The sequence below is a fragment of the Crassostrea angulata genome, chromosome 4, assembly GCF_025612915.1.
Source record: "Crassostrea angulata isolate pt1a10 chromosome 4, ASM2561291v2, whole genome shotgun sequence".
NCBI classification, from domain to species: Eukaryota; Metazoa; Mollusca; class Bivalvia; order Ostreida; family Ostreidae; genus Magallana; species Magallana angulata.
This window is the reverse complement of record NC_069114.1, coordinates 25,655,424-25,683,060: the sequence shown is the minus strand read 5'-3', so window position 1 is coordinate 25,683,060 and position 27,637 is coordinate 25,655,424. Positions and strand designations below refer to the sequence as shown.

At 33.8% G+C, this 27,637-nt stretch overlaps 1 protein-coding gene across 1 annotated transcript in view; it reads left to right on the top strand.

Annotated features, from left to right (window-relative positions):
* The first annotated feature begins 23,597 nt into the window (after positions 1 to 23,597).
* Positions 23,598 to 27,637, top strand: part of LOC128179624 (1-phosphatidylinositol 4,5-bisphosphate phosphodiesterase epsilon-1-like) — a 117,184-nt gene continuing 113,144 nt past the window's right edge. Inside the window, exon 1 of the mRNA XM_052847119.1 lies at positions 23,598 to 23,709. The gene's annotated coding sequence lies outside the window, so the exon portion shown is untranslated. The remainder of the gene's footprint in view (positions 23,710 to 27,637) is intronic.

Here is a 27,637-nt window from a genome sequence, read left to right as displayed (position 1 = left end):
CATGTGGAATGTCAGAACATGAAAACCATTAAGTTGTTTTTGGAAATATTTTTGTAGAAGATAATGCATATAAATAATCCTTTATCATTGACCTTTTCATACATATACCTGATACTAACGGGCGACAACGGACTAGTCTTTCTGTTTGTCAGAATAAAAAACTACCTATAAAGGTCTTACAAGCTTGCATGGCTCTTCGTTTTGTTTAATAAGAAATCGTATTTATACTAGAAAGTATTTGTTTTTCAATTGATCATTTTGATTTGATTAATAAAAATTGTAATGTTAAGCAGAATTCCATTTACTGCTGTACAGTATTACTAATACATGTGTATAATGTTTAAAATGCACCTAGTTATCTGCATGTATCGGTTGTGTACCTTTGAGGATGCTCGTGAGCCCCCGTTCTGCCAATAAGGTCTCTGGTTTGACGTTCTACTGAATAAACAAAGTGATTTGGAATATTATATGTTATATTTTTGTTCTTTCCCACGCACTTTTAATAAAAGAATGTATATATTTTGAGCTATTTCTGTTCTATTTTGATGCGGAATCGTTACTTTATAAATCCAAAAATACCCATTCAGTGATCACTTAGTGGAAATAGTGTGGAATATAATGATGCCTCGTTTCTGAATTATGAATTATAAATGTTGTTCATTCAATGGTAATCAGATGATAACGTCCTTTTACCCAGATGAGTAAACAAAAAAATGTGATGCTTCTAAAACTAGATCGTGTATCGGTTGTTTTTGAAACGCGAAAAAAGTCCGTCTACGCAACTATTTCAATATTTAAAATCCTAAAACCCAATGGACGATTTGAAGTGCTGACGAACGTTTTAAACATTTGACTTGTCCAAGTTGACGTCATATTCACTCGGAATAAATTGTGTTGTGGAGCAATGTATTGTTTAAACACCAAGCCCGCAGTTTTGTTGTTTGGTTTTTTTTTTCTCGATAAAAAGCTCTCATAGACACTGATTAGTATAGTTCAATCTGCTGAATTGCAATATTGGAGGAAATTTAGTCAACTAGGTAAGAAAACCTTACGTATATAGCAATATTGGTTTTTTATTTCTTAATCTTGATTCTTTCCATATCGGAAATTATGTATTTTTCATATGAATTATTGTATTTTTGAACTTAATTTAAAATATTAACGATGTCATCGCAAAACAACTTTCTTAGTAGTCATCTTTATCTGATTGTTGCATAATTACCTCTCAGTATATGTTTTTTATCCTGTAATACTTACTGGTGTGACATATTTTTTTTCTATACATGTATTTGCATTTGTCACTGGTTATCAATATGCATATAGTCTACACATTTCTTGGAACAGAAAACGCAAGCTAAAAAAATCCCCAAGTTTTGACTTCAAATGGTGTTCAGTGAGATTTAAGATTACCGAACTGTCGTTTGCTCCATGGAACTTGATGGTACTGTATTGGCGCTTTTTTTTTTTTTGCCAATTAGTAAGCTAAACACCACAACTCTAGTGAGCTCCGTAACAATACAGTATTTTATCATGTGGAGGAATATTATGTCAATACCATTATGTCAATATTGGAGATCTCTCTATTGGCCATTTTCAAAGAGGGAGATAGAAAAAAAGGGCTACAAAATGATCAACTTCATATGCAATGATCTCTTAGGTGTAATTACTGTGAATATAATTATTGGCTTCGTTTTGTTTCTTTCTTTGAGCCTCTCATCCTTTAATTCTTGATCCATTTCGAAAACTCTGTCTATTGATCGCTCAGCGCCATATATGATAGCTTTTGACGCTTCTTGCGTAAATCAATTGTTTCGATGTAATTTGTCAGTGTCGAGGAAACTCGGAAAGGAAATTGTTTTTTTTTTTTAACTTTTATCGCCCGTACTCATCCCTAAACATAGTTTTCTGTTTATTAGAATAAACAGTTGAACGAGCAGATAACTTAGGAGGGGAGTTTATTTCGAGAATATCAAAGTACATGTATAAATGATCTATCAGAATCCCAAATGAATATTTTTTTTTATTTTCAAGGGCTTATTAAAAAGCTTTCAAATGTCTAAAATTAATTTTTAAACCCAACCCCCTCCCAAAAAAAAAGCTAAATGCTACACCAATCGAATACACAAAAAAAAAAACTTTCATGAAGATCGAAACACGTTGTTTTAATAATGTACAATACAAATGGTTGATACATTTAATTAATTAGCGGTGTCTGTGATAAAGTGTGTTATACAAGATTTTTTTTTTTTCATTTCATAGCTCACCTGAGCTGAAAGCGCAAGTGAGCTTGTCTGATCACATTTTGTCTGACGTCCGTATGTTTGTCCGTAAACTTTTCACACTTTCAACATCTTCTAAAAAAAACTACGGGACCAATTTCAACCGAACTTGGTACAAAGCACCCTTAGGCAAAAGGGGTTCAAATTTATGAAACATAAGGATCACATTCTTTTCGAAGGGGAGATAAAAAGGAATTATTGAAAATTTTTGAGAACTTTTCAAAAATGTTCTTCTCAAGACTTCTCAAGAACCTTTTAGACAGGAAAGTTGAAACTTGTGTGGAGGCATTCTTAAGTAGTTAGGAATCAAAGTTGTGAAAATCGTGACCCCTGACACAATGGGGGCGAATTTTTACATAGGAATATATAGAGTCAATCTTTAAAAATCTTCTTCTCAGAAACTAATCAGCCAAATGATTTTTTAAAATTGTTTAGACTTTGTTTCCTGGCTATTCTTTGGCCTCACAATGGGTTCAGAGTTTGATGTAGGTTTATCTCCTACTGCAACATGTGACATTTCTTTAAAATCATCCTGTTAGAAAAGTGACTAATGACAATAAACATTATTCCGGGGAGAAATAGATTTTAATTTAATACACAGGATCTACATGTATTATACTACATTGTCCCATTAGTTTGTATATATTACGACTCAATAAAGCTAATTTTATCATACTTATTATTCCTCGGGTGCGCGATGTGGCCCATGGGCCTCTTGTTTTAAAATAATTCTACTGACCTTCACCTGAAAATTAAGAGCATTAAAGATTGAACGATTCAGGATGACGTGTAATCATTTAATAATCAAAAATTGTGGAAAAAAGTTTTCAAAAAAAAAAGTAATTTAGCATATAAAATTTAGAAAATAACAAAGGGACAGAAAAATAAAGACATTGATTAACTGGGTCTAATATTGAAATAAATCTATAAAAAAAATTAAGCGTGTTTTTAAACAATTCCGCTGAAAGCTAATCAACAATAGCCAAGGGATTATATTTTATATGTCATTTTTTATTGTATTGATCGTTCAAGGGATAATGAGTTGATGGGTTTGAACGATGGTCTTATTTGAATAGGAATGATTTATACATTTTCTCCGTCCAACGAATATTAATGGTTTGTAGTTTTGTGGAAAACTGTTCCAACCTTCAGAAAAATGCAGCTTAATTAGAATTTTTGTAAGAACCTAGTTTTTTTTATCCGGTAAAACAAACTTTGAGTGTACGTCATAATGTAATTTTTTAATCAAGTGAATTTATAATATGGAGTCATATTTAATGGCCTTTTCTGGATCTGGAAATGATATTAAAACGGGATATTTCTCGGAGAGAGAGAGAGAGAGAGAGAGAGAGAGAGAGAGAGAGAGAGAGAGAGAGAGAGAGAGAGAGAGAGAGAGAAAAGGGGCGGACAGACAAGAGTGCATCAGGAGCTTTTTAATAATTGCAAGGATATGTGTAGTATGATAATAAAATATTATAACTCGACTCAGAGCACACGTCAGAAAAAATCTTTCAAATCAAAACCATAAAAGATGATTCACTCAAAGTTTCCTGCGCCAATGGCCATAATAACCTTTAATTTGCAGTACTATTGTCACTTGGGTATTCTAGTAACTGGATCTAGAAGAAATTAAACCAATTCATCTCTTTGCGATTTGGACTTAAAAGCATTGCAGTGCAAGTGTTTACTAAACGTTGCCATACTTCATCTACTTGACGGAATCAAATTGACTCTTTTCATTTCTCCCAAAACCGTTGATAAACCAATCAAATCACTAAATGTCCTGCAATGTAATATTATATTGTATTATATTGTTATTATAATATATAAAATAAAAATTTGCAACAATGATAAAACTTAATGCATTTTTCTAAAAAGAAAAAAAGAAGTTTTTAGTTACTTTGAATAAGAAAAAATGAGCAGGCAGTGATGAATTTGTCCCTTGCATATCACAATATAATTCCTTTGGTCTCTGTTAGATCCCATGCTATTGATTCATTTATCTAGATCTGTTTAATTGTTCTTTGAAGTTCCATTGAACTCCACAAGGACCTCAAATTAGCTTCAAACCAAAGATATCCGCCTCGCTATTCGTTCTTTCTTGATTGCAGCTCGGACACATAACCATGGCCCAATTTTCTATCAAATTAACTAGCTTCAGTCTGGTGTCGTTTTCTCTCTCAGTAGAAACTCGTGTGTATATATAGATATGTCATGCACAGATCTAGGAGGGAGGGGGTCAGGGGGTCCAGACCGCCCCTTCTGCAAAATTCAAATTTATTTAAATTATACTTTAAAATTACCAGAAATATGCTTCGGACACCCCCCCCCCCCCTCCCGGGCAAACTCAAATAACCGTTGAGCCCCCCCCCCACCCCCCCGAAACATTTTCTGGATCCGCGCATGCTAGTATCCATCAGATATGCCTTAACATTTTAAATGATATTCTAAACCATATACTTTCATAGAGTAATGAGTAAAGAAAAAATTCAAAATATATTAGCTCTAGAATTTGAATGCTTTCCAATATCTTTGCATGGAGCTCTTTTTGTTAAGGAGATTAATATAGTCGAATAGTCGAAAATGACCACAATCATCGAGTCCACTTAATCATGAATGAAAGCAGTAAAATACTAGAATGTGTGAGTCAACAATATAAACTTATTTAAAAACTAAGTCCATATTTGGCTTTTTAATTAAACCTTGGCTAATGAACGGTTTGTTATTTTACATGTGGAAACAAGTCAGAGAAACGATTAGCTTTTCTGTTTTGTATAGATAATTCTTGTAAGGCTGAACGAAGAGAAAGATACAAATGTAACTGCCTTTAACGTCGTTAATAAACATGATGCCATTGGTATCAGATATTGATATCATATCTCGGGTTGGGTAAAGAACAGTATTTGCAGACTTGGTCAAACTAATCACACTCTTAAATTGATCGATAGCTTCTCAAAATGAACTTAAAATTTTCTACTCTTGTTCCTGACCAAACCTGATATATAGCATATGCTTCTTTGTTTCCCATAGGAAATGGGACTTTGAGTAAACACCAGAGGACAATATCAATTTATAACACATATTGACCAATGAAATTAAAGTCAATATCGCTAAATCTTCTATACAAATTAACATCTGAACCGGTCAAATCGGACGAGGCCAGTAAGATCCATAAATTGATGATGCCGTTTGTACACGCGGATCTTGAATGGACGATTTCCAAGTCTACAAATGCATTTGTCGTGTTTCTGAGTCGATAGAATAGGGGAAAACTTTCCTCAATCCACAGGTTTTAAGTTAGTTTAGAAGTAATTTCAACGACCCTCGCTGGTTCTATAGATGTTTTGCCCAATGTATGCCCAATGTACATTGTATGCCCAGAAATTTCGCCGTCAAAAAACCAATGCATTTTCTTTCCTTCCAATATTAATGTAAAGAAGTACTCTGCCGGTGATTTAAATCTTAAAAAAAAAACTTTGACCTTTTTTTCTTTTCGATTTTGTTACTAAGTGCGGTTAGGTTGATGGTTGAAGCTTACTTTATCTTTAGAAATCGCTTTATCAGAATTTTCTATCAATCGTTTTTTTCTTTCGCCTACTCCCAATATCTGTTATAAAATTGCCTGAAGAAGGGGTCGACCTTTTTTAACACTCTTAGTATCGTTAATCCGCGAGAAACGACCAGAATAATCTAATCTAGTTCTAGTCCGTGTCATCGCTCTTATAATATAAAACTAATTAAAATGGTATTGCAAATATGGCTTTTTAAAAAATATATATATAATCTGAGATATTTCATACATATCATCGTTTGAAACACATTACCAACGCAAAAGTTACGATGTACCTTAAGTCTTCGGAGAGTTCGAGCTCTTAATCAGACAAAGTCGCTAGAGAGAATATCGACCGCTTAATAAGGTATCATGTCCACCATGAACGTCATAACTTAAGATTTTTTATTTCTATTTTTGGTACGGATTTTTGCTAATTGAAAGAGTTCTTATATAGCTATTCGCTTCAGAACAGTTACACAGGTATTTAACCAAGATCAAAGTGCAATGAACTTCTACAACACGTTTCAATTAATAATTGATGCAATGATTTTGCAGTGGAATGCGTCATATAAACCACACATTCATTATTTTGCTCTTGATAATATCAATTGTCAATTATTCATTATTTATCTTTCGACTTATCATTAAAAAACTATTAATTTTTTTTTGGTATTGATTTTTTTCCTTGCCTATCCCTCTCCCCCATCTTTTTAAATTTTATTTCGAGAGAAACTTAATTGACACATACATATACCAGTGCAGTACCTGTTTTTAAAATCCCTTGAAATGTTTCACTTTTTAACATTTTCAGCACATGTAACGAGGGACAAATAAAAGAAAACCCACAATTTACGACAGTTGTGGACTTAAAATGACGTGGGGGTGGGGGGGGGGGGTTACATGAAACGTAACTCAATTTCAGGTGGGCACCATGGGAAAATCACGTGGATTTGATTTTCCGACGACTGATTTAATTAATAAAGCTTAGCTTTGAAAAGGCACAACTAAAACATTTCTCAATCAGCAATAATACTAGTGAACTTTTGATAAACATTTATATATAAGCTATCATGTATATTAATTATAGTTATTTATCTGAAGTCCTAGTCTCTTATTTTTTTTTGGAAAGCAAAAAACTATATTTATTACTTAGTTCTTTCATAATTACAGGCCACCTCTTAACATGATGACATATAATGAATCGTTTGCTGCAATATTAACAGTTTTTTTTATTGCCGCACCTATCAATAATAAATTGAACAGGTCTTCAGAGAAAAAGCTGTTGATAATTTTCATATATAGTCATTACCACTGCCTAAAGTCGATATATCCTCCATGACCTTAGCAACGCGTCAGGGACTCTTGTTCGCCCACTGAGCAATGAAGATCACCCCCAGGGGAGCGCTAAGCCACTGTTGTCTCAACCTCAGCTGAAAGAGAGGATAGAAAGAAAAAGACAGAGTGGGGAGAGAGAGATAAACTTCAGTCTCGCCTTTCGATCTATCCAATGATAGTAGCCTGATCTAATGGAGAATCCGTTTACCGAGAGGTTCTTGTAATCGTTTGTCAGCATACCGGGAATCACGCGCGTCTTTGAATGTGCGGATACAGGTTACTTTTAAAGGTTTACCAACACCACCTCAAAAACGGTGTTTTTAAAAAAAAAAAAAAAAAACTTTTGGTAAATTTTGTCTTTGAAATTTTATTTTTTTCTAGGAGACGAAGTTTTAAATTTACTTTGGACGCTGCTTTGTTCTGCCGTTAGTATCCGTTCACGCCAATATCAATACAAAATGCAACATGTTTGTAAATGAGCCATTATTGATATGAATAATTTATCGCGTTTACTCTGTTGTAGGGTTGAAGAAGATCAGCTTCTGAACGTAGAGGGAGATTTTTTCCACCTTCTCGGTGCTCCAAATTATCGATGGATGCTATTTCTTAACAGAGGACCCTATAGTGTTTTTTCTTTCCATTGTGATGTGATTATTTACAATAATTTTCTTATCGGATATCGTGCATATTGCACATTGTTGTGATAAAAGGAGGGGGAAAATGTATTCCAATGGCGTGAAACGATACAGATGAAGTGCAAATTTACCTGATCGTTTTTTCCCATTTTTTTTTCAAAGACTTTCAAAAAGGATTTAAATTTTGTCCACATTAGACCTGGTAAGTAATTTTTTACTTCCTTTTTTTGTGTGTGGTTTTTTGTTGTTTTTTTTTGGGGGGGGGGGGGGGTAGGGTTGGGTAGCGCAGGTGAAGGTAATGGTTTATTTGTTAAAACCGAATCAACTGATTAAAAATGCATCGTTCGGAACTTGTGTAATATATCACAATTTATTAATAATTAAACATACGTCATATGCCAAGACTGAAGAATTTTGAAATTTAAACAAAGAGGACCATATGTATGCGAGAATATCTGGTGTGGAATCTGTTTACTTTGAAGATTTACTTCAAGCCACCGAGAGAATGAATTTTTCTCCATGATGTATACTCACAAATCTTAAGTTCAAGGGGTGGTCGGAGCCATCGGCAATAATAAGATGAGTTACTGTAAATGTGAGGAAGATATTGCGATGAGATCGTTACCTTGAAAATCTCTCTCTCTCTCTCTCTCTCTCTCTCTCTCTCTCTCTCTCTCTCTCTCTCTCTCTCCGTAACATATATATAGTGACCACCATGAGATGAAAATATACGAGTCACATTGCCATAAAACAAACTCAGTTTTTCCTCTTTTGCATCTTTCTAGGTCCTGTTTTTATTTTATTTTTCTCTCTGTTCATACGAAATATTTTACATATATCTACGATTATCATTTAGGTGATCGCACGAGTTATGCCTGTGGTACGTTTCCGCGGCTCAGCATATAAAGTTCCCCAAGAATCCCAACATCGACCTAATTAATCCCACAGAGTCTCTAAATATCTTGGTCAACTGCATGTAATTAACACATCCAATCTGCGACTGGTTATCGGGTTAATCAGACATTGCGTCATAACCCGGTTCGCCTCAGTATCAGGATTTCCCTGTATAACCGTATCGTTTTCGTAAGTGTTCTTTGATATTTCTTCTTTAAATCATCTAAATCTAAGAAAAAGTATACCAATAAATCGGTCTAGCCTGATATGATTTTTTTTCGCTTTCAATCGCAGCAATGTGTTACAAAAACGTTTGAATATTTGTAAAGTACAAGAAATAGTAGATAAGAAGTACATACAATAGTTGTCCACTCCTCTGGTGATTATTACTTATAGATATAGTGGGTTTTAGCCAAACAAAATTAAAAACGAGCGGTAAAAAAGTAACTATAGCAACGTCATGTACATGTTGATCCCACATGGGCTGTTTACAGTGTAATTAACGAAGGTGTAAATTATGAAGTATAATCTAAAATTATATCAATACACTGTAAAGAAAATATGGCATTCTTCGTCATTTTTTAATCTATTCCCCCTAGCATAGTTGTCAGCAGTATAAGCTGCAGGAGTATTGGTATTGGTAATGATGACTTGTTAATTACATCAGTGGCAAAGTCCTGAACACACAGTCAATCGTTGACCGATCGGAGAGAGAACTGGTCACCAATAAGCCATGCACACACAAAAGTACTCACCGTGTAATTAGATTAAAATATCCACATCGATATTTTGTACCAAGAGATCTAGAATTATCGCTATCTTACGAAGATCATAATTAAAAAAATGGCGCTGTTTGGATGGACATCCAATCAGCGACAATGTGACTTCACAGCTTTGGATTTTTGAATGTTCTCTCAAACCATATCAATGGTACATGAGGTACAAAAAACAAAAATATTTGCAAATGTACAAATGTCGGGTGTACAATGATGTACAATGTGGTAGTTTTCGTCTTCTGCTAAAAAGTTTGTATTTCTGTAAATTTTGACAGTCTAGTCTTCTCATTCGATGGTGAACACCTGTATAGTTAATTTCCAAATCCAATTTGATTTTTTTTTTTTCAAAAAAAGAATTACATGTAGTCAAATGCTAAATAAAGTACGTGTTAGCTCAATTTCCCTATAAAATCCCCCTTAAGATTATAGTCCATACGATATTTTTATTGTCTTAGATGATTTTAGTAACAACAAAATTCCTGCTCATGGGCTGATATTTTTTTTATCAGTAGATTTTTTCAGAAGGATTAAAGATTACATAACTTAGTCTTAAAAGGTCACCACCAAACAGATTTGCTCACACTGCCTACATGTTAGTAATAAATAATAATTTTACTAAATTGTAGCGGAAACCTGGTTTTTGACCTGAAATGGGGAAATTTCTTTACTCTCTGAAGAAGGAAAATTAAAATCTTCATTCAATCGTATGTGACAATCTTTTCCATCTGGAGGGAGTGAAATGATAAAATAAAATGTCGGTAACGATAAATGTACATTTGATTTTCATTCTTGACACCATTTCAAAAATGTATGAGCTAGTAAACCATATCAAAAATGTATGAGCTAGTAACTTATGATCAGAGCAATCAGAGACCTAATTTTTTTCCGAAACTGCCAGGACACAATAATTTATAAAAGTAGGTCACGGAGGTGCGGTGTAGAGTTCAGAAAGAGGCTCCGTTCAATCATCTGCGGATCGTATTGTGATCTCCGGTCTCGTTACGTCTTGCTTACAAAACGCTGGCTTTAATTACACTTTTCACGGCACCAGTCCTAATTCTGTAAGAACTCAATAGATTACGATGAGGGGTCATGAACATTGGGATGACCTATGAGACCTATGTGCCACGCTTGGCAACACTTAAAGGGACCCCGCGGATTAGTTTAACAATATCGATAAATAATTAAGATGAGATGAACTGATGGTGAGCATCAGGGAATAAGTAGGAGTTGAAATCACTAGCTACCGCCAGTTGTCCTCGTTCGTTAGACTTCATCGGCAGGAAATGAGGAATTTTTTGCGTGCGAGATGACGGATACCTACAAACTTTACGTCCTTTGTCTTCAGGTCTGAACAAGACGCGACCGCGGTAATGCTAAAGATTACGAGTACCCCGAAATGACAAATTAACATTGATGAATGCTAATTGAAATGATACACGCTAATTCCTGCCAACTGATGATCAGCGAACGCTTCCCTTTTTTTAAAATAAATCACACAAGGGTGTATCTGCATGCAAAAGTGACAATCGAATCGAAAGAAGTGAAAATACCAATGCTAGTTGATTATTGGTCAGATTTGGATGTATTACACGAGCTTATCTTTGTATTTGATGCTTCGCTGTAAGTCATCATCAATTGACTAATTTCAAAGTCGAGAACATGAGTTATTGAGAATAAGACCTGGCATCAGGAAGAGTAATGAGGTATCAATTAATGCTAAAATGCCTTTATTTGATTTATGAAAAATATCCGTCAATATTCGTGCGGAACATTACATACATTACATCAGGAATGCAGCGGTTTAACAAAATTGACTTCACCCGCGTTTGTTGTCCTTGGTCATTGGGGGAGGGGGGGGGGACAGAGAGAGAGAGAGAGAGTCATACAAGTGGGTTACTCTCTTTTTTTCCCTTCAATGAACGAGAGCAATAAACCCCTCTAATAAGCATCGATCCAATGAGAATCTGTGTCAGAACAGATATTTTAGTCACACAAGGATGACATTAACATCAGAAGACTCAGAGGAAATAAGAGTACTCCGTACACGTTCTTTGTCGAATCTCTCACTGGTTAGAATTTATATCATTGACAGATTCACATTAAACGATCGGTTGTGTTCGATAAGGCGGGTGCTACCGGTATTTGATTCGGTCTCTAGGCAGTGACTCGTGCCCTTGCATCATGTGTATTTGCACATGCATGCCAAATTGTAAATTTTGAATTTTAAAGCTCCGTGGATCCAAGAATATTCAATACATTTAAGGGTTTCTTTTAATGCTTATACTTTTAAACACTTTACATTTTATTACTTATGTAATCAAATAACAAAAAGTAAGCATTAAAATGAACATTTATTTGGTCTTACTGAGAGGAAAATTAAGAATGAGACAAACATCTAAACCAATTAATAAGGCTTTATACATCCTAGCAGTGTTGGCAACTACATATAGACACATATACAGTGTACCTTAAAGCTATGCATTGCCAAAAAAACTAGACGCAGTTGTTGTTGAAACTCTACAAAATGCCAGAGTGAAAAAACTGTAAAAATCTTTCAATTTCCTTTAGAGGATAAAATCTGCAGCTTATATTAGATTATTTTGTGGACTGATTATGTTATTCTAGCCGAGTCAATAACATATTATTCACATTAAGAACTTTGGTTCCCATCTCTTGTTTCTTAATGTACTTCATATTGCTTTCATTTCGAACACTTTACAGAACTTGGTGATACGGTAATGGCCGCGATGTTAAAAATGTTGTGTCAAGGGATCTCATTGTAAGAAATGTCATTTATTGGATCAGGAAAAGAACTACGCATTGTAAATTCATCAAAGTGATTAAATAGTTCATGAAGGTGTATTTAAACATTGAAAAAAAAAAAACATTTTCGCATATTTTACTTCTTTTCTAGAACCACCAAGAAAATTTAACCAACTTGGTACAAAGCATCTTTATAGAAAGGGGATTCTAAATTGTTAAAATTAAGGACAACCCCTGTTTTAAAGGGAGATACATTGTAATTGCAAAACAGTGAAAATAGGGTGTGTGTCTTAAAGACCTTTTCAATAACCATTGCGCCAGAAATGCCAATATTTACATCAAAGCTTGTATATACAGTGAAGATTCTAAATAGTTAAAATCGTGACCCCTGAACTAGCACTGGGATCCAAGGAGGGGTTCAAAGTTTAACATAGACTCATATAAGGGAAAATGTTTAAAAATCTTCTCAAGAAATACAATCACTATGCTTTAATTTGTGAAATACTATGCAAGCATCCTAAGATAGTGTAGATTCTAAATTGTTCAAATTGTGCCACACCCACCCTCCAGACTAATACTGGGGCCCCAAGTGGGGTTCAAAGTTTAACACAGAAATATGTTGGTAAAATATTTAAACACTGAAATAAAATTATACAAACGACTGATGTTCATGTGAGCGATGTGGCCCATGGGCCTCTTGTAATGATGTACAATCAATTAATTTAAAGCTATCGTAGTACTCGTTCCGGTGTCTTAAAGAGATAATTCTCTTCTAAGCACTTCTAAAATTGTCAATCTGACCATTTACCTGAAATATAGCATTTGAGACTTCCAGCCATAAACTAATATGCTATTGACTTTAATAGCATGTTATATTTAACGTGTATTAGAATGTTTCACGTATTATAGCTCCAGATGACTAAAGTTCTACAGCTGTTATCCAATTCACAATTCTTGATATTGAATTAAAACTAAAAAGTAAGCTTTCCATTTTTTTTATCGCGGTATCTTTTATTCTTTTTTTAATTCCTATTCATATATTTAAATCACTACATTTATTTGATTATGACCTTTATCATATATAATTATACACTATACGCAATTAAAGCTTTATTTTATATAAACAATAAACATTGACTCGGAAATGCTGCACACGATTTTACCTAAGACATGCAATTCATGCTGCAACTGTATGTACATATAAATATAGTTAATTTCAACTATAAGACTTAGTGTGTTTATGGAGCGATGTGTGATGTTCGATGTGAATTTGATGTGATTTCGTTTTAAAGAATGATTATTACTTCCAAATAACTGAATACATATGGTGGCAATGAATATTTTGTTATTTACTGTGAAATTTTTAATAATCGCCTCAACAAAAAGTACCCCTTATCCTCGATTTTAGTCCTCAATATATTTTAAAAAATTATTCATAGTTCATAAAATTAAATGTGATACGATACAATGAACCTGTTTTTTGCGCATGCGTGAGTGGACCGGAATTTTGGATATTTATATTTTTTTCGGGGGTGGGGGGTCCGCTCACGCAGCACCAGCACATAGTCATTAGGATTGATGGATTTCTTTACTTCTAATATGTAGATGCAGGTGTAAAAACTGACAATCCATTCAATACCTTAGCCCCCCCCCCCCCCCCCCCCCCCCCCTTCTCGGTTATTAACAGGCTCTGCATGGATCTGCATCACCCTATTAAGATTCTTATTTTCAGAAGACAAATGTTAATTCAAAAGTACTCAAAGCGACCGTCAGTATACAAAGGATGCTGTAGTGGTCTTTTCTAGGACAAGCTTAACGTCACGAGCGATTTGTAAGGATTCTGCCTAGAATAGAGAAACTCGTCAGTGACAAATTAGGTCTTGGCCGTAATGAAATACTATAACCATCTACATAACAATGGCTCCAAAACTTCAAGTAACGTAAAAAAAAAAATAGGCGGTAAAATCATGTCTTTGAACTGAGTTTGAAGTAACAAAAAAATAATTGGACAGTCATACTGTGCCATTTTTTGATAAGATACAGAAAATTGATTTTTAAAAAAAAGATAGAACGATGTATTTTGTCAATGTCTGCAATTTAAATCAGTGACTAAAAACACGACAGCTAAAAAACTTAATTGTAGCTTGGGACTTGAACATTTTTATTCACCTTTTGTGACGTAGAGAACTTGGTTGCTCCCTGGTGATTCTGATTTGATTCGTTTCTAATGACCCCTCAGCACTATCGGTCTATAATGCAAACCGATTACCTTCGTTAACAAATTAACGTAGGCAGAAACCTTGAGTATTGCCAGCGTTCGATGAACTATCGATTTGAGTAAAAGAATAAACCAACAGATTTACCAGTAGTTTTTTTAAGAGGTAAAAGCCATCTAATTATTTAAAACAATCACAAATTGGACCAGTTTATACTTACTTTGTTTTGCTTATTTTCGTTAGGCAAACATCATCAGGCCCCAAGCCATAAAACTTAGACGAGCTAACTTTTGTCTCAGTCTCATCTATGCTCTGTGTGTTCCTTTATTAAAAGTGAGACTTAAATCAAAAGATTTATGGCCCCGTGGCCGGATCATCTTTCGACGGATTTTGTATTCAACAATAAGGTCGCGCAACATTCCACATTTATTATAGATAATTCATCTAAAATACACACAATCTCGCCAAATTTTGGCACTCACTCTCTTAAGGGGTTGACGTAAATTGCTCATTGCCATAATGTTGCAATGGAACTTTTTCACATTTCATATTAGTTGGAGTTAAATCGGAGGAAGATTTTACCTTAATTGTTGTAAGGTTAATTAACCATCCGTTATACATTTAAACAGACTGAGTATTTTTTGAGGACCTTTTCTTTTTAAAAATCAAGCTAGGAAACTTTCGTTTTAAAGGCACACTAGTTATGAATAATGCAATTATAACCTTATAACCTTTTATGGGCAATGGTCGACCACATAAAAACATACACATAATTGTCATAAGAAGAAAAGACAATGCTGAATACATTTGGGTTTTTTTTTCTTGCCTCGTGTTATTTCGCTTTATGTACAATTTGAATTTAAGAACTGGCGATTAATGTGGGCGAATGTAATCTTATGAACATGTACAGTATTCATAGTTGTATTCAATACAACACACAACACAACTGTTTCGTATTGTTCATTCAATTTGATCCATATTGTATTCCAATTAAAATCCAGTTTCATGGGTCTGCTTTCCAAATTGCATTCATTTGTCACTTCATCTCTCTACCATACTGATAAACAATGTAAGCAGTGTTCGTGAAATCTGTAATCAATCCGGAGTTTTATAATCTCTAAAAATAATTTACACTCTGGATAGATCACTGTAAAAGTCGTCTGCTTTAAAAGCTTCTAGTCTAGACACCTTCAGCGGATTATTATAGCTCCCCGGCAACATGTATGCCATGCAGCTGAACCACCGTAACTGGTCCTTTTCTTCCTTTGATGACATCTAGAATCATTTTAACAAGAGCTTGGACTTTGGGTTTAGTTGGTGTCAAAAAGCAATGTGACGTAGGCCTGTCTATTTCATTGCTAAACCACTCAGCCACGGCTCTTTGAAATCAACAAGATATGTCCGGCTTTTGAGCTTGAGACTACGTAATCTGTGTATATTTCACTTGAAACCAGCGTCATTTTTAACTTGTTTTGATGCAAGAAATAGATAGTTACATCCTACTGAAAGTCTAAGGTCCAAAGTATACGACTTCAAAGGAAGCTGACTTGTCAGCAAGTGTCCCATCAGGTCTACTTTATTTTTGTTTGTTTGGGGTTTTTTTTTAAAATGTCTTGTTTAGATATAAACATTTATTTATTACAGATAATGTACACATATTTCAACTTGAGAATCTTAGTGTTTTCCTATCGCTTCATACATAATTTTCCTTCTTGGGGAGATTCATATAGTCTACAAATTGTCACGGCCATCCATTCCTCTGTAGTATTGAATATTCATGTCGAGGGCTCAAAGTCCTCTTTAAAGAATCCTCCTTAGTTTTACGGTCAACGCGTTTTGTATAAACCCGAATTTTCTAGAAAAGCTCCCAGTTTTTGGTTTTGTATAAGCAGTCTGAAATGACAATCGTCGTGACAAACCTTCAATTTTTATGTAAGAGAAATGTCAAGGTCAAATTTGTATATCTATATACAAGTTTGACCTTGACATTTCTCTTACGGTCAAAATATGATTTATTATTAATAATCTTTTTTTCTCTCAAACAATTCATTCTTTTCAAATCTTATTTCAACAATCTATCTTTGCATTGTATATAGAACTCAGTAGGTTGACAGTTTGCGGACATTTATTTTAAATGTACAGATACGGAGCATAAAGTTTATGTTCACCGAGGAGCGAAGATGTTTATTACGTCTTTTCATCCTCACCACAATATTCAAAATGTCAATTGTATTCAGTGGATGGTGTAAATCCAAAATGTGTCATTTTACGAGACAAAAATCCAAATAATAGTATTGTTATGTCATCCGGAATTCCGATAGATTCCTTATCATGGGGACAAAACAACTCCAGCATTTCGTCGATGAAACCCGGTCGGAAATCAATTTGATGTTGATACTCTCGACGTATTCCCAACCAGTGCAATTACTATTAATCTCGGAATTAGATTTTTTCCTTCCAAATCTGATGGCGCTCTCTGCATGTCCCCTTCTCTGGTTTAAATGGAGAAAACTTGGACATGCATATGGAATACGTGGATCCATTTCTCCATTTCCTAGAAAAATCAGTTGATTTATTACCCGTATTTAATTTTTATTTTTTGAATAATAACCCCACCCCCCCAAAAAAGTATTATAATTTATTGGTGTTATTATCTCATAACTATCTCATTAAAATCGATACAGAGCAACTACATTTGTCCATATTTATATCAGTTTGTAATGAAATTCTGTCAATATTGTTGACATATCGTTATTTTCTTTTAAAGAATAATAGTTTGATATTTTCGACCCTGATGTGGCCCGATCCCATATTTTGATCTTTCTTTACCATAGACAGAAAAATAAATATATCATTTATACGGCCGAATCGTGCCTCCCATATAAGGCAAAGGCGATTACAAGCCACCAATTAATCAAGATAAAGACACGATGTTTTGTTATTAGTATCCTTTCCGCAAGGTGCTTCATCAACTCAAGAACGACTTTTAAGGAGAAAGAAGCTAGGCTGAAGAACTGAAGAACGTACAATGCAACAGAAAGTGATCATTGAGATTCTGCGCAATTCTTTAATCTCTTACAGCAACAGGAGTCATGGTTTAGCAGTCTTTTTGCAGAACGGGGTGTTTGCGATCAAACTAAAGTTTTCCTACAAATGGACTTTGCGTTATGCTAGATATCGAGCGATGCAAATTTTACCTTGGGAAGTACATTTGACATAATCCTCCCGTAAGCCAATGTATGGGGTTTTTTTTTATAATTTGAATGACATACGTCCTCTAAAGCCAAGAATTAATAGTTTGTTTTAATAATTTTTATATAAAAAGGAGAAGAAGAAGAATTATTTTTTTTATAAAAAATCGATTGCAAGAGGATCCTCATCTAAATAAACATTTAACATCCAGTAAGATTTCCTGATTTGGTCTGCAAATAAGAAGAAATCCCACGCAAAATTGCGTGACGTTCTAAAAAGCGTCAAGGCCACAAGCATTTTATTCTATTAAGTTGACGATATCGCGCCTCGAGATATCAAACTAAATTTGAAAGCAGTTGGAGAGGTTTTCATGGGTTCGAATTCCTTAGATACTGTCATTATTATTGTTTAGGCTGAAAGCAAGCTTAGTTATTTCTATTTAATGTAAATGATGTATCTCTCTTCTTCTTCTTCTTCTTCTTCTTCCGAGAATATGAATAAAAAATTGAGAAAATATTGAAAAAATTACAGGCAGATAAGACAGGTCACAAATTGTCAGCAGTTGCTGTGTTCTTGAATTGATTTTAAACTACAGTTGAAAAAAGGCATGAAGGGATTAACAAGATAAATGAAGCATTCCATGAGCTGTCAAATTGCTCTGATTAAATATAGGCTGGAATTTTGTTTACTTTCGAAATTCTGTATTGTCAAATTGTGAAAATGAGTACCGCTTTTTGGCTAATGACATATTTTTCAATCCTTGATTGCAATGCTGGCGTTTGATTAATTGAGATCAACGATTTTATTTATAACTTAATTTAAATTATCGCAGATTTACAAGTATAATATAATTTATAATGTTATTTACATCGGCGCTAATATTTTCGATCTTCGAGGTTTTCCCTTAATGACGTCACATTCCGGAAGTAGTCTCTTCTTTATGATTCGTTCTACGGATGCAGTGTCATTTATGACAAGGAACTTTTTAGTTTTCCTTAATGCGCCATCTGCTATCTAATCGTAACCAACAAGCCTGTCATAGTTAGCTAGACCGATAAAATCATTCAAAAAAATCAAACCCTGTAACTTCCAATGTCCTTTAACGCTGAGTAGCCATTTTTACGCCAGAAATAACTCACCACATGAAATTTTATCCCACTTTTGACAATTTGACTCTTATAATAAATATGATGTACGTATTGTATTTGAAGTGACCAATACACGGTCGTGTTTCGGGCAATACGATGAATGATGGGTCAATAAAATTAACCATATCCTTTATTTAATCACTTTTAAATTTGCTATATTTATTCATTAGTACTTGCCTTGTAAAATTCACATGTATTCTATGAAATAACGGACTGAATTTCATATCAAAAAAGTTAAAATATTAGTTCTCCAAATTCTTCTATTCCGGGGTTTTAAAGGGGAATAGCCACGATTTTGGTCAAATTTTTTTTTTACAATTTTAATGTTTACAATGCTTTCGTAAGGCATTTTTAATAGGCAACCAAAATTATAGTGTGATTCGTTGAGTTATAAGCGAGTTACAGAGCTTGCAATTCTTTGCTATGTAAACAAAGCGTTTGGTTACATTTTGAATATTGAAGTGAAAATTTTAGTTTTAGACCTAAAATTAATGTGTTAAACTTTGAAACTGTTTATTTATGCTTAAAATGAATAAGATCAAGAGAAATCATTTTTGAAAAGGTTTTACCGGTATATTAAACCTATGTAAACAAAAACAGGCCACGGGCTTTGTTTACATGACAAAGACTTGTGAGTCCTGTATCTTGCTTATAACTCTATGACTGACTCTCAAATTCAATTTGATCATTAGAAATGCATTCCTAAAGCATTGTAAATAATAAAGACAGTAAAATAAAATTTGACCAAAATCGTGCCCATGCCCCTTTAAAACATACTGCAACTATAATTATAGCCAAGCCCCTGGAAACCACGCAATCACACGGTAGATTCTCTATACTGTGTTTGCTGTTTACATCTACTTCTATCCGGAAAGGAAACATTTAAAAGATATTAAAAAACGGAACCCAGACTGTGGAACCTACATATTGCTTAATGTTCCACAACGATTTCCTCTTCCTGATCCCATGAGTATTTAACAGTGGCAGCAACAAATCTCAGTAAAGGCTCAGGAAAAGCTGATTTAAATTGAAAAATTGAAAAATAAATGAGGACGGTTTCCATTTTGCGATACATCAGAATCTACTGACTTTGTTTTTTAGCTTTGTGTTTTTGTATTGTTAATCGTAATGTATGGCGTATGGTCTAGAGCCTAACTCCATTTCATTTGCGAAACCTCAATATGCGTCAGTGGCGCGAGTTGGACTGTCTGATACGCTTCGGTAATTTTGTCCAGTAAGATACTTATTAACAAGTCCATTGTTCGGATACCTTTTAAAGCAGTGATCAAGTCTGAGATGATGTGTCGTGCGCTGCATTTTACTTTAAATCGTCTTGTACCTGTATATATAGTGAGCCAGTTATTTGTATACTTGCCCCATATTGCTATATTTGTGTTTTACCGGTATTATGTTAAGGGTGTGATCTATCAGATTTGATATCTCACTATGACCTTAATGGTCAACTCATGATATTCAAATATTCAAAGAATGACTCATTATTTCTTATATTTAAGTAATTTTATTTAAGGAATTGGACGACTGATTATTAAATTGTTGACATTTTTGGTATGATTTTTAAGTTAATTCTATTTCATTTTATGCAAACCCCGTTTGCACCCCTTCACTACGTCATTCACGTCATTGGTAAATATACTAGTATACAATGTCCCTTACAAGTACCAGCTGTGTTCCTATGTATTTACTATGACACATTTAAGTGACCAATTTGTAGATCACAATGCCACGTTATGTACCGTATATTCGGTTATTTTGGCGATGATCTAATTTTCGGGGGGGGGGGGGGGGTTGCGATCACTTTTACATTGGTAAAAAATTCAACACGCATAAATTATATCCGGAATTTTTTTGTAATAAGAATTTTTTTTAAATCGCAAAGGATGACAACCGGAAATTAAAAAAAAAAGTTACACATTCACCCTTCTTTTTTTTTTTTTTTTACAAATTTTGTAACGGGAGAAACAAATCCCGGATATACGGTAATTTAGATTTCTTGAACTACTGCTAATATATATGTATACAATGTCCTTGTCTGTATCAAAGGTGATATTGATCTCACTTATTCTAGTCCTAGCGTGTGAAATCGTTTTGCAATATATATTGTACAGCTATTAAAGCATATTACATCGTTCTAACGCAAGATTTCATCTATTATTGGAATGTAAATCTAATGATTTAAATTCATCGTCTGTAGTCGAAGAGTCCGATTGCTTTACAAAATATTTACATCAATTTATGTCGAAATTGAGAAGATTGTTGCAACAGCTTATAGTCGGTTTGAGTGCAGAAACCATGTGTGGAGGGTTAAGAGTTCGAATGTCGATCGCGACAAACAGACCTATTCGATAACTTAGTCCCCTCCCCTACTGTTTGACCATCAATCGTTCAGGGGTTACAGCGAAAGCTCAGTCGGGGACCCAATTTTCTTTGTCACTTCAGCCACTGGCGTTATCATGCTGATGTTGAGTGAGTAAGATCAAACTTGGTGTCCGTCAACTAGGTTAGTTTTCGCGGACCAGCTCAATTTTTTTTTATCTCAGTTTCTCTGTAGCAAAGGAAAATACAACGGGAAATAAAGATTGGACTGGTAAAGCCGCTCCTCTACGATAGGTTATACATGTACAAAATGTATATGTAAGATCTAGCTAGATACAAGATTGAAATTAAAAGTGAAGTCATCTCACTATTTTTGGGGGTGCCCGATTTCCTGGTATGAAACAATACCAGTGACGTTACTTCGTTTTCAAAACACAGCTTCCATTAAACGAGGATCCCCGAAATATGAACCTAATGTTTCATTTTACCGCACAAATTGCCTAATCAATCTAATAAAATCCCAATTTCCTTCTGAAATCGGGTTTTCCATTCTTGTGTTAAAAACATGCCATCGACATGGATGTTTATAAATGTAATATCTATAGATTTCTTTATCTCCACCCAATACACCTTTTCCCTAATCAAAGCCAGTAACCAAACTCATTGAAGCTTTTTTGATGACTTAAAGGAAGTCTCTTTCTTCTCATCAACCGATTTATTTAAGTCCTTATTTACCAGTGGTACAAGTTGTCTTTTTTGATATTGCTGAATTTTGAAGCAACCATGTTGATATTTCTTCCAATTATAAACAAAATGAATGAAAAAATATATTAACAATGGTATCCCAATTCCTTCCCCCACAATATCCTTCAATTTACAAAACGACCATTTTCTCACTACCAAAAAAGTTTCTTTCTTATTTGTAAACTAAACTGTATTTTGTAAGAGATGTTGATGATGATGATGATGATGATGATGATGATGATGATGGTGGTGGTGATGATGATGATGATGATGATGATGATGATGATGATGATGATGATGATGATGACGACGACGACGACGTCGATGATGATGGTGGTGGTGGTGGTGATGATGATGATAATGATGACATTACAAATAACAAAATGAAATTGACTTTTAGTGGCCTTTAAGTTAATCTTTTTAAAAAAATCAATTTAAACTAGTTTTTTTTTTCTAGTGTTAATGTTGAAAATAAAAAAGTATGTTGTAAATACAAGCTTCGTAGCAACGACTTCAGAACAAACTCTCTGTTCATTACGATGTCGAATTTGCAAAAGCAAATAAATGAAGTCAGTTCCATAAATTTAAATTAGCATGCTGGATAAAGATCGATGGCTTTTAATCATCAGTAACACAAAATATTGATTTCCGGTAGCGCGATCAACATCTGATTGCTTTAAACGAACTACAGTTAGATTATGATTCTTTTACTACCACAAAAACTGTTTCCTACTGTATAACTACTACTACTACTACTATTACTACTACTACTATAACTACTACTACTACTACTTCTAGATCTACTACTACTACTAGTACAAGTACTACAACTATTACTTTTATCATAACTACACATCACCTAAATTACGGTTTAATATTGTACTTCAAATTGAGTTCTAAAGAATGACTTTTTTCTTTTTACAAAATATACGGTAATGCTTTATTTCTGCTTTGTTTGGCCACCACGTTTAAGTGATGTTACCCTATTTATACTGCTATACAGAACTCCATCGTTCATTAGACAACAGCTTCTGAATGACAGCAGTAAGACTAGACAAGGAAACAGTTTTTATAAACACTTCACAATTCCTCAGGCACATATCAAAAACCCCTCCTCCATTCCTCCTCGCGTTTTTTTTTATTGCAATTAGTCTCCTATAAAGGAAATAAAATAGTGACCCTCCCCTAGCTTATTGAAAGTTAATACTAGTACATGTAGTATATTATATATATGAGCTTCATTCCGTCCCCCACCCACGCCCCCCGGGGTCTTGCTACTGCATCAGTTTCATTCTGAATGATCACCAAGAGGTATTTTTCTACTAACTAGACTCTCGCTCTAGTATGAGGTACCGCTAGGTACGTCCTCCGAACAGTGATGTGAAATCTCAGAAATCGATGACAATGTTTGATAAGAGGAAAGCTTGTGATCTTTGATCGATTTCTTTTTATTTGATAGTAGTGATATTTTTTTATATTATTAAAGAGAGAAAATCCTGTTAAATAAGGAAGAAGCATCGTAGAATCCCAGTCGCGTGTAAATATGAGCAGACGGCACCCCAAAAGTTCAAGTTACTCAGCTGTTCGGGAGTAACGTCATTCTAAACTCCATGTCAATAATTCAGCGCACTTCTCATTAAAACATCTGGTACTGAATATTTGTACCGGAGTTTGTTTGTTTTTTTGTTGTAAATCTACTGGTGTTAATTTCCCCCCTTTTTTTCCAGGTAATGGCGGATATTAACTTGTACACGGATGTGAGTGATAATTGATGCTGCAAATCTAAAAATGCAACTGTGAAATTTTTTTCGTGCATGGATGTTTTATGGCTTACTTGGTGAGTACTTATTTAAAGATAAAAATGTATCCTTAATGAGTAAGGGCATCACACAAACAGTAATTTTTCTCTCCCAGAAAAGTTAATAAAAGAATCCCTCCGAGTTGTAGAAGCAATTTGGGAAATCGTTTTCGAAAATACTGCAAGCTTTAGCGTATATAAAAAGGCCTGCAGTATTGCTAGCTAATATGCATTGATATTCATCATATTGATGCATTCTGTGTAAAGATGAGACCGACTAGTAAACGCAATACAAATACAAAGCGCCCTTACAACGCGGATCTTGCTATTGACTGATTGCTCATTAGTTGTCATAATTGTTGGAAAAAAGTAAAGTTCGTAATGCTGAATTATTGATATTTTATTTATGCATCCAGTTACATGTTTAAAAAGCTTCAATCGATTAAACATCGCCTTAAATACTTGAGTGAATCGTCTGTATCAGTTGACACTTTTACGTTTTTGTTTCATAATCTGTGAAATTTACGTTTGTATATACTTAGTCTTATAATTTACATCGCATATCGTATACTATACACCTACGTCTATGAATATGACCTCCTTTGAGACTGAACTCTAGTAATTTATGAACATATATCCCATTGCAATAAATTATTTACAAGTTTAATGTCAATTATGTTCGTATAGTAGAGTTGTTGTTTCAAATAAAACACACTCTATTGCAGTCATAATTTACAGTTCATTGTGCAGTGCAAAATAAGTAAACTGCGATGTTTTAGTGCACGAGTTTACGCAAAAATTTTACATAATTTCTTCCGCTTCTAGCCTTTAGTTACTTCGATGCATTTTTACACTGAACATTCCATTAATGTTTGTTCATTATCTAAAAAATGAAATCTGATTTTCATCAGATTGAAATTTTTGGTTCACAAATTGTTGCGGTGTCTGTAGATGAGGGGTCCCTTTTCTCGCTAGTAAAGCGATGAAGCGACCCATCGAGATGTACGGATACCGATGGCTTCTGTCATCCTCTGCTAATTTTCCAGGCCTAAACTTGATATCTCAGATCTTTTGTAACTTTTTTTGGTTTATATTTCGCATTTGAAAATATACATTTTTAAAATATTCTTTTTAGCTTATTATTTTAAACTACATCAAAAAGTTGAATAAATTTGACTTGTGTCATTAAATCTGACGAAGAAGTTAATTTTTTAAACACAATATTAGTAATATATATGTTAGGTATGATTAAAAAAAAATAAGGAACTTTGCTGGACCCCTCCTCCCAAAGGTTTGCTTTAGTGTAATCATGTCATTTTTACACTGCTTTATTCTAAAACGAATGAAATAAAATTTGAAATTTCTCAAGACACAGAACCATGTATCGCTTGCACTGTGACCTATTTTATCAAATTTGAAAATCCAACATCAAAATAAATAAGAAGACTCGTTAATAGGTATGCATTAGAAATTGCTATTTTTCCTTTTTACTGTATTGCCTAGTAACACTTAGTAAATAAATACCAACTGAAATTTCGTCGCACCAGCAAGGTAAGTTTATACCTGATGGATCTGGTTTCAAGCATTGCAAAAATATATGCATATTAAGTATATACATGAAGCTATTCTGCAGACAGGTGACCTGAGGGTCATGGTTTTCCTATCTTAAATATCCATCGATTTGTTGATTTAAGCAAATGGATATTATTTGAAAATTAACAAATAATCACAAAATAATCTTTACATGATATAGATTAAACGAGGATGCAAGAATTACGTAGTCAATGTTGCAAAGATTAAAGGATTAGTCATTAATTGCAACACGCAAATTTTATAAAAAGCATTAATTTGTCCCGGGCAAAAACTGCACTTTGAATAATTAATTAGTTATGATCACGTACTGCACACCACACCGTACCGTATATATGTTGGTAAAGGAGAATGCAACACTAGACTACCATTTAACATTTGATCATTTATAAGATTTCCCTCAGCAACTGTAGTTGAGAAAAACGCCATCGAAATGTGCTTTTTGAGATGTTGCATGGTGAGACTTATGTTTTGTAGTATCGTGGTCATGTAAAGTTTATAAAAAAATAAAAAAATTATAAAAAAAAACCCACATCTTTCTTCTCTTTAAGATAAATGGGCATCGTGTTATGTATTTGACCCTTCCTTTCAATGCCCTTGACGGAGCTTGTCCTTGACACATCCTCTATAATGGGAGGTCAAGGTCACTATTAGGTGTTGAAATCGTGTTTATCTTATCAGCCCTTTTAAATCCACTAATCTTTGTACTAGGTTGTTGTATAATTATAACTCTGTTGTATAATTATAACTTTGTTGTATAATTATAACTTTGTGGTATAATATTATAACTTTGTTGTATAATATTATAACTTTATTGTATAATTATAACTTTGTTGTATAATATTTTAACTTTGTTGTATAATTATAACTGTGTTGTATAATATTATAACTTTGTTGTATGATTATGACTATAACTCAATTATATAATTATAACTCTGACTTCTTTTTCAAGGTCACTATATCGTTTTTTGACCATTCTACGCCAGTTTTGTATTTGAAAAAAAAAAGTTTGAAAACACTCATCTATTGACTCAGGTCTGTCAGGAAAGCTATGAGGTCTAATACTCAGTAGATACAGGTTAACGCCATTGAATATATGTAATTGTATAGATCAATACAGATACAATACGCATAAAATACAGCTTACAACGATCAGAGTGAAATACTTGTAGGTTAAAAGAATGCATGATATATTATCTGTAACATATTTATATGCACTTCAAAAGCACGGCCAATATAAACCCATTTAACATGTCAATGAACTTTATTTATATAAAAAAAATCTGGCCATACTTGAACATTATTCTTGATTAAGATGAAGATTACCAGATTAATATCAAGAGGATTGAGAGAGAAAAACTTGATCCTGAATATAGGTCATTGACCTGACATTTCTTAAGACATTCAATTTAGTTAATTATTCATGTATTTAACATTATCATTTCTTAAACCTATTTTAGTATTCTTCAGCGTCTAGGGAGGGGGCACAATTGTCTTTATTCCAGGTTTTATTTCTTAAACTTCTGACTCCGCGTAGTATTTTTTTAAAAGAATACTCTTCCGCCAAGGGAGTATCAAATTCTGAAGACAATTACTTTTTATATCTGTTATTGACATTCTGTGCTAATTCTTTCGGTGTTGCAGTTCTTACTTAATTATATTTCGTTTCCTCTAGCACTAAACCTTCTACGAAAGACTAAAATAAGTTTTACGATGGCGCCCTTAAGTGGAAAATTTCGTTTGGTCTGTGTTGGAAAACGTCCTTGAGGATCCATCACCAGTAAAAACGACCCCGGCTTATTTATGACCTCGTTTTCCAAAAAATTTGAAACCAATTACTTTCGTCCAGTTTATTTCTTTTTTCAGTCTACCGTTTTATTTCATTGAGGTGCATCGCTATCTGCGACATTGCAACATTGATGACGACCCGCAAATCTTCTCATGTATGAATAACAACTAAAACGGGCACGTCTTGTTTTTGTTTTAAAAACAACAACAACAAAAAACCAAATGTAGTACGATATGCGGAGGATGATATTATTTGCTTAACAACAGCATGCACTTCAATTGGTAACACAATATCATTACTTGCATCACCAATATCTATTAATATACCAACAAAAACATTGCAATATTTTTTTTCTATAAACCATCACATTTTATAGAAAACTGGTGGTAGTGTTTTCCCCAATGAGAGCATTATCAACGTTTTTATCAATCGAAGAAACAGTTAAATATCAACCGAATTTAGTCGTGCAACAAGTAAAACCTTGTGGTTAAATATAAAATAAGGAGGCCGCTGGTTGATGATAATAATATTAATCCCTTGTTGGATATTTTTACTTTTAAACAACAAAGACATGTGCCTGTCAGACCT